We start from the raw sequence: 8079 nt of genomic DNA, 5'->3' as shown, positions 1-8079 counted from the left end.
ATTCTTCACTATAAATACTTTTCCCCCCATCATAAACCCTTTCACTTCTCTAAATACTCCAACCAATCTTCCTACAAAATCTCAAGCTTTTCGACAACCTGCAACTATGTCTTCAAGCTCAGCATCCGCCTCCGCTCAATCCGAAAACAACCTAAGCGACAATGAAGTGACCCAATCTCAAGCACTAACCTGTCATGCCATATTGTTTTTACAGAATCGATATGAGAAAGTGATGCTGGTCAAGAAACCTAACAACTACTACTTTTTCCATCCTCAAATGGCTTCCCTAAATACACTTATCCACTTTTGGAAATCCTTCGCAACCACCCCATCTATTACGCACTCACTACAACAAAACCTACACCTGAAACCTATCTCACCCAATTTCTTCTCAGTTCATACATCTGCACCCTGAAAGATGCTGGATTAAGCATAATGGGCTATTCATCACACCCAATAGTCAAATCCCTAGTACCTATGGAGATGAACGTCGATACCCTACGTACTGCCCTGCACCTACTTTCCCTGGACGTTCTTAATTTGGATTCCTTTGCACCAACTCCATCAGATGCAGAATTGATCGAATTCCTTGAATTCCACTCTTATACAGCAAAGACGAAAATCGTCAAACGAACCAAATTCAAGAGGAAAGGCCTTCCTCCTATGTGAAATACTCTGTTCTCAATAATCAATTGTTGTTTAACGAGGAAGGTCGGCAGCCACGATCAAGCAACTCATGCCATGCTCTCCATCGTCTATGGTATATACTTCAACTTGCCCCTGGATTACGCACAACTCATATTTGAAGATATGGTGGGCCTAATCAATAAGAAATGTGCTACTCAAAGGGGTGAGAAATCAAAGGTAAAAGCACAAAAGAAAGCTAAGGAAGACCTCAATTACCCAAACCTGATCTTACAAAGGTTCTTTGGCTTGGTCTTTGGAGACATGATTGCAGAGAAGCTGCCCTCTGCAGAGCCAAATGCTCGCTTATACCCAATGAAGGAGTTTCATCCAACAGAGTATGAGCTAGGTTACAGAAGCCCGAGGCCATTATCGAAAGCTATGCTCAAGTACCTTAGCAAGGGAGATAGRAAGGCTTATAGACGTGGATACAGGAGGCCAGAGCCGGTCCCTGAAACCCCTACACGAATAGGTATCCCCATAGGTGAGAGAGTGCATAAAATGAGAGTTAAGGGACGATTGGAGGTGCCTGTAGAGGCAAGGGAGCTGAGTGAGGAAGGACCAAGAGTAGTTAGTAGTCCCCTACAAAGGCAAAAGAAGTCTAAGATGACTCATAAGGATGATGATCCTTCAGAGAAAAAGAAAGGGAAAAAGAGACCCGTAGAAGAAGAGGTTCCAAACAGTCCTCTGCCAAAACCCAAAAGGAAGATATCAAAGAAGGCCCAACCCACAGAAGTTGAGATCAAAGAGGCCAAGGTTCAAGAAGGCCCGACAGAGGCTGTACCTAAGCGCAGAAGGTTGCGCAAGACTGTTCTAGAAGAGTCCCCCTCTGAGCTAATACAAGATGTAATCTTTAATCTCCAACAGAGTTTTTCAGCGCCCACAGAGGTGGTAAATTTGGGGACAGAAGTCGTATTAGACGACGAAGAGGAAGAAGTGGAGTTAGAATAGGGTGAAAAAGATGCCGAGGGAACACATCCAAGCCCCCCTCCTTGTACAACCCACATGTCTAGGGACCTTGTTCTAGAGGAAACCCCTATTGAAGAAAGCGTGCACACACTGAACCCTGAACTGACCAAACTCGCAGAGGACATTCTTTCGTCCTCTCTCGAATGCACAAACCAGGAACCCCATACTACTCCATCATCCTCTCAAAAGGATGGTAGTTTTATCATAAGAGTTCATTCGCCCAAGGACTCGACACTACAAAGAGAGGCATCCATTGCCCCTCCACACGTGAGTGAACCACCAAGTCATGCTTCAGAGGCATGCAAGAGAATCACAGAGGCTGCGGGTCTAGAACGCCCAAAGTCTCCACTTGATCCCTTTGCCGAGTTAGGCTCTGAACCTATTAGGCACGAAATCGATAGAACATCGGTAGGCTCTCCAATTGGGGATGTCYGAGGATCTGGTGGAAGTCCCCGAGATGACAACGCCAAATCGGTCACTGAGGGCGCCTTACACTCCAAGGCTACTAGGTCACCATGTGTTGGTGATCTAGGTTCCCCGAGTGCCTATGTAACAAAGAAGGAGTTGCAAACCTTCGCCACAGCGGTATTCCAGAGGTTGGATGAGTTGAAAAGCTTGTTCTCCTCCTCTCCGGCCACAGAGGCTCTTACACCTCTAACAGAGGCTCTGAAGGAGTTGACTTCTACAACTTTTGAACTCAAGGCGACCTTATCAGCCCTTCAGAACTCTGTCCTCAAAAAGGATGATCTCACAGAAGCCTTCAGCGTGCTGTCTCTCAATCCTTCTTCCATCAACACACTAAAGACAGAACAGATAGAGGTCGCCGCCCAATACGCTGCAGACATAGTTTCTGCCGGCTACACGGACTACTCCGCCTTCAAGAATGAAATCAAAGAGATGTTCTCCTCTGAGATTACTATTGGCATCAACTCATCATCCTCCAAAGCTAACATTAACCATCTAGCCACTCGCAGAGAGCTAGACACAATGGTTGAGGCTCTTGGAGAGACCATGCGGAAACACCATGACCATCTTCTCAAAGAGGCCAGAGCTACTAATGAATCCATTAGAGACTGCACGAAGTAACTCATCAAAGAAGGTGACTCATTCCAAAATGAAATCTATCGTGGCATCTCTAAAATGAAATGGGCCACATAGATGGATATCAACACCGCCACTCTAAAATGCTGAAATGGTAATAGAGAAGATGGAGAAGGCGGCCTCCAGAGTTCTCAGGCGCTTGAAGAAGTCTCCCCTTATCTTGTGCAAGGAAGAAGCCACTCAAATCCATGATGATCAGGGAGGCAATGACCCTGATCGTCATGAGGGGGAGAGGAAGACTGAGCCAAAGAAATCAACCTCTGCCAAACCACTGAAAATAGTGGACTCTACTGCAGCCCTATTCTCCAAAGAAAAATCTTCAGAGCCTACGGGGAAAGGCAAGGGTAAAGTGGAAGAGGCGTCGCCAAAGAAAGAGTCTAGCTTTGACACACTGGAGGAGATCAATGAAGATGAATACGACGACCCTGATCTGGTTCAAGCCCTCAAGGCGTCTTTGGCAGAGGCTCGGATGAAGAAAGGCAGAGCTCCCATTCCCAAAATCAGAGAAGGCTCTTCTAAACTTGTAAAGATACCTGAAGAAACGTCCACGGGTACGTTCGACGCTCTGGTAGGAACAGTCAAACCAATCCTACCAGAGGGGTCTACCCAAAGGCCTATACTCGAAGAAGACACCAGAACGCCAGAGTCTGCCACAGTAGGGAGGAATTCTCGATGAACAAGATTCCTATACAGAAGGTGCGTATAGAGCTCATAACCACTGTCGAAGAGATTCTGCGGTGGCGTTACTCATCCACAGACACAGAGCCCCCTTACAATCCAAAGCTAACTGGAATACCCTTTGTTGAAGCAAAGTTTCACTTCTCAAAACTCACCAAGCCACCAGTGCAGGTCTTCTCAGAGCATGTTATTCGCTCACTTGAAACCATCTCTTCGTGCACCATGCTGAGGAAGACCATGCAGTACACCCAATATACGGTGAAAAAGGATGATGGCAACCTCTATACTTTCACAGATGCTGATCTCCATAACCTGTGCGTGTTTGATCTAATCTTCTTACACAAGATCCTAAACAAGTACATGAAGAGGAGGTCAAGCTACTCAATTTCTCTCATAAGGCTGATTGAGGTGATGCATGCCTAAGTCAAATTCTACAGCCAGAAAGACTTCTATGAGGTTGGCCCAGCCAGAGCTGAAGATCACTCCTCCGAAGAACAGACCTGTTTGGCTGCATAGGTTCCATCCTAACACCATTATCCACAATCCCATCTTTGGGTTTGTTTTCTTGGATAAGGATGAGATCCTAAGATTTTTTGATTCAAAAGAGGCACACAAGTATTCTACAGAGTCCCTCGAATGGGTGTTCAACCTGGTGGTGACAGAGGTGCAGAAAGGACGAATAAGGGCGGATGAAGTAAAGAACCTTCTGGAAATGATCAAGATACAAGTCTCATTCAGAGAATGGATCTTCAAAGTCTACAAGACAGTCAAGACTGATTTCCAATATGCTGTAGACGATTATCCATACTCTGCTGTTGAGTAAACTTTTGTAATAGTATTGTCCTGCAATATCTTTTAATTCTTTTAGTTATGTAATTCTTTTTCAAAGGATGAGATTATTCTCCTATTGTATTTCTTTTCCTTTTGTCAAATCCTACACCCAACTGTCCAAAATTACTTTTTCATACTTAGGGGGAGATTGTTAGCTCCATTATTCCTATCTTGTAAAAGTATAGAAAAAGTATATCGCAAGTCTTGACAGAAGGATAACTCCACAAAAGACAACAGAGGACTAAGTGACAGAAGTCGTTTGATCGAGCAAGTGAAGTGTGACAGAACCTCTGATGTCTCTCGCAGAGGTTCTGGAAAATAGTCCTCTGTCAATAGAACATGCAAGTCAATTACAGCAGAGCCTCTAAGATGGCTCACAGAGGGTCTGTGGATTTCGTCTTCTATGAAGTTTCTGTTCCAACAGTTTTCAAAGGTTGTTAGCCGTATATGCTTCTCACATGACTAGGATTTAATCGACTTTATTTGGACGGCTCAGATGAATACCCGCGTCAACATCTTGTCTCTAAGGTCGTTAGGAACTAGTATAAATAGCGGATAGGACCTTTGTAATCTGTTGTGCTTCCTGTATTGTAATTGTCAAATTTTCAATTGAATTGATTGAAAATCCTTTGGAGCAACCTTCTTGCATTCATCTTCTTCATTGAAACTGTGTGTTCTTGGTGTGTTTAGTATTTCCAATCATTTACCTTGTTTTGCTCTTATTAATGTTTCCGCTGCACTTTAATCGTTTTAGAGCTTATTTAGAGTATTAGATTAATATCAAAGTTGAATTTCAGATCCAACAGTGGCCATTTGGTTGGTGAGGGAGGCTAGTGTTTCATCGATTGATGAAGTTGTTTGTTGTGGGGTTGGTTGAGGGATTTGGGAAAGGATGGTGGCTGGTAGAGTGGTAAGGGTATTGGTGATTGTGGTTAAGTGGGTGGTGATGGAAGCAATTACCTCATCGGTCGTAGTTGCCTGGGCTGTGAGGGTGGTGATGCAACTCATCATGAGTTGGTTTCGTTGGGTGGCAAGGGTGGATGAGGAATTGTGGTGTTGGATAACAGTTTGTTGTAGCATTTGAAGTTGAGTGGAGGTGTATTTGGTTTGGGTGACGAGGGTGGCAAGGGATTGTTGAAAGGTGGTGATATCGATGGATGGTGGGTTTTCAACAATCCTTTGGATGATGAGTTTTAGGTCTTCCAAGGACCGCTGAACTGAGTCAGCAAAGGCTTGGAACTCAACCTTTGTGACCAGAGCGGCCACGAGGGGTAACCCCTACAGCAACGGATGCTGCAGGTTGAGCCTCAGCTCCAGAGACGCCCTCAATGCCTTGTGAAAATGTGGGCATTGAAGGACTTCCATCAAGTCCTTGATAACCCTCTAGTGAGGAGCTATCTTTTGATGTTGCGACATCATCCTCTTCTTCTTCGGCTTCAGAGGTCGAGGAAGAGAAGTAAATGTGTTTCCCCTTCGCTAGATCAAGAATCGAAGGGGGTTGATGTGCGTGAATGGGAGATCGCTCTGAATGATCTTGAGGAGAAGCAATGGCATAAGCAACACATGTTTCTGTGTGTGTGTGTGTGGTGAGAATGGACATGAATATGATGTCGTCCACATATATTTGTACTAGTAATATGTCACCTTTATGCTTCTTGAGAAAGAGGGTTGTATCGATTGTACCTTTTCGAAGCCATTGTTGATGAGAAAGGTGGATAGAGTTTCATATCAGGCCCTGGGTGCTTGCTTCAGCCTATAGAGGGCTTTGTCCAGAAAGTAGACATATTCTGGATGCTTTGGATCTTCAAACCCAGGGGGCTGTTGCACGTAAACTTCTTCTTGAAGTTTTCCATTGAGGAAGGTAGAGTTGACATCCATTTAATAGACCTTAAAGCCTTTGTGAGTTGCATAAGCTCGGAATATCCTGATGGCTTCAAGTCTTGCGACGGGAGAAAATGTCTCATCATAGTCAATCCCTTCTTTCTGGCAGTAGCCCTTGGCAACAAGCCTGGTCTTGTTCCTTATGACTATGCCATCTTCGTCCTTCTCGTTTCTGAAAACCCATTTGGTTCCTATGGCCGTCTTCCCTTTGGGTAGAAGCATAAGGGACCATACCTTGTTTTTCTCAATCTGGAGTAGTTCTTCTTGCATTACATCTATCCAGTTTGGATCTTGTAGGGCTTCAGAAATTTTCTTTGGTTCTATCATGCTGAGAAAGTTGGTGAAGAGGCATTCATTGGCTGTTGTTGATGTCGTCTTTACAGCAGATGTTGGATCACTAATGATTTGGTAACGTGGGTGGTCTTTCAACCACTTGGTGCTTGACTTGGGTTCTGGAGCAACAGGATGCAGTTCCTCATCAACTGGTGGAACTGCTTGCTCCCCCTCGAAGAGATCATCTCCAGAGTTAGACTCTGGTTCTTGTTCTTGATCTGAAGACACAGGAGAAGTGGAAGGTGAAGTAACATGAGTTTCAAAAAGAGTTGTACCTTTAGCATTGGAGACTTGATGTTCTTCATCAACTCTGGAAGTGGATTTTGCAGTAGGTGCATGTCCAGACATTACTTCTTCTTTGAAGTTGTCTTCAAATAATTGAGCTAACTCTGATTCATTGGGTTTGCCAAGTGATGAATCAGATGCTCTTCTTTGAAGTCGAAGTCCTGAACTGTTGTGTCCAGAAGTCAATGGTGTGGAGTCATCAAAGGACACATTGATGCTTTCTATTACAATATTTGTCCTTGTGATGTAGACTCTGTAGGCTTTTGTGGTTTGAGAGTATCCCAGAAAGATCCCTTCATCAGTTTTCTTGTCGAACTTGCCAAGATATTCCTTATCATTGAATACAAAGCATTTGCACCCAAAGACATGGAAATACTTGACATTTGGTCTTCTCTGAATGATGAGCTCATAGGGTGTCTTCTGGTGCCTCTTGTTGATGATGGACCGATTCTGGGTGAAGCATGCAGTAGAAATTGCTTCAGCCCAGAAGGTGAGGGGTAACTCCAATGAAGCAAGCATGGTCCTTGCTGCTTCGACAAGGGTTCTATTCCTTCGTTCTACCACTCCATTCTGTTGTGGAGTTCTGGCTACTGAAAAGTTTTGTGTGTTGCCTTCATTGACGAGGTATTCATTGATTATGGCATTTTTGAATTCAGTTCCATTGTCGCTTCTAACTTTAATGAGCTTTCGTTGTAGAAGGACTTGGAGTCTTTTCATCACCCCAATGAGTAGGTCTGGAACATCTGATTTCTTTTTTACAAATTCAACCCAGGTGTATATGGAGTATTCATCAACGAGTACCAATATGTACTTCTTTCCTGAGAGGCTTTTTGTAGATATGGGCCCACAGAGATCAATATGGATCATATCCAAGGGCTTGGTGTAGGAGGTTTCTGACTTTGTTCGGTGAGAGGTCCGTTTTAGTTTTCCCATCTCGCAGGCTGAGCATAGATGATCTTTTTCAAAGTTGAGATCAGGAATCCCCTTGACCAGCTTCTGTTTGGCTAGCTTTCTTAAGACATCAAAATTCAGGTGTGAGAACTTCTGGTGTCATAGCCAATTTTCATCGCTCTTATCGGATACAAGGCAAAGGGTGTTTTGTCCCTTAGAGGATTGAAAATCCAGAAGATAGAGATTCCCTTCTTTCTTGGCCTTGATGATGGTTTGACCGGGCATTGTTTCTATGATACAGAAACCTTTGTGGATTCTGACTTCAAGACCCTTGTCGCAGAACTGGCTTATGCTTAGTAAGTTGTGCTTCAGACCTTCAAGATAAGCCAGTTTGCTGATGGAGATGTTGCCTTTGATGAGAGTTCC

Source organism: Cynara cardunculus (genome assembly GCF_001531365.2).
Source record: "Cynara cardunculus var. scolymus isolate 2C chromosome LG 9, CcrdV1, whole genome shotgun sequence".
Classification (NCBI taxonomy): Eukaryota; Viridiplantae; Streptophyta; class Magnoliopsida; order Asterales; family Asteraceae; genus Cynara; species Cynara cardunculus.
The sequence above is the reverse complement of the archived record's forward strand: the minus strand, read 5'-3'. Positions refer to the sequence as shown.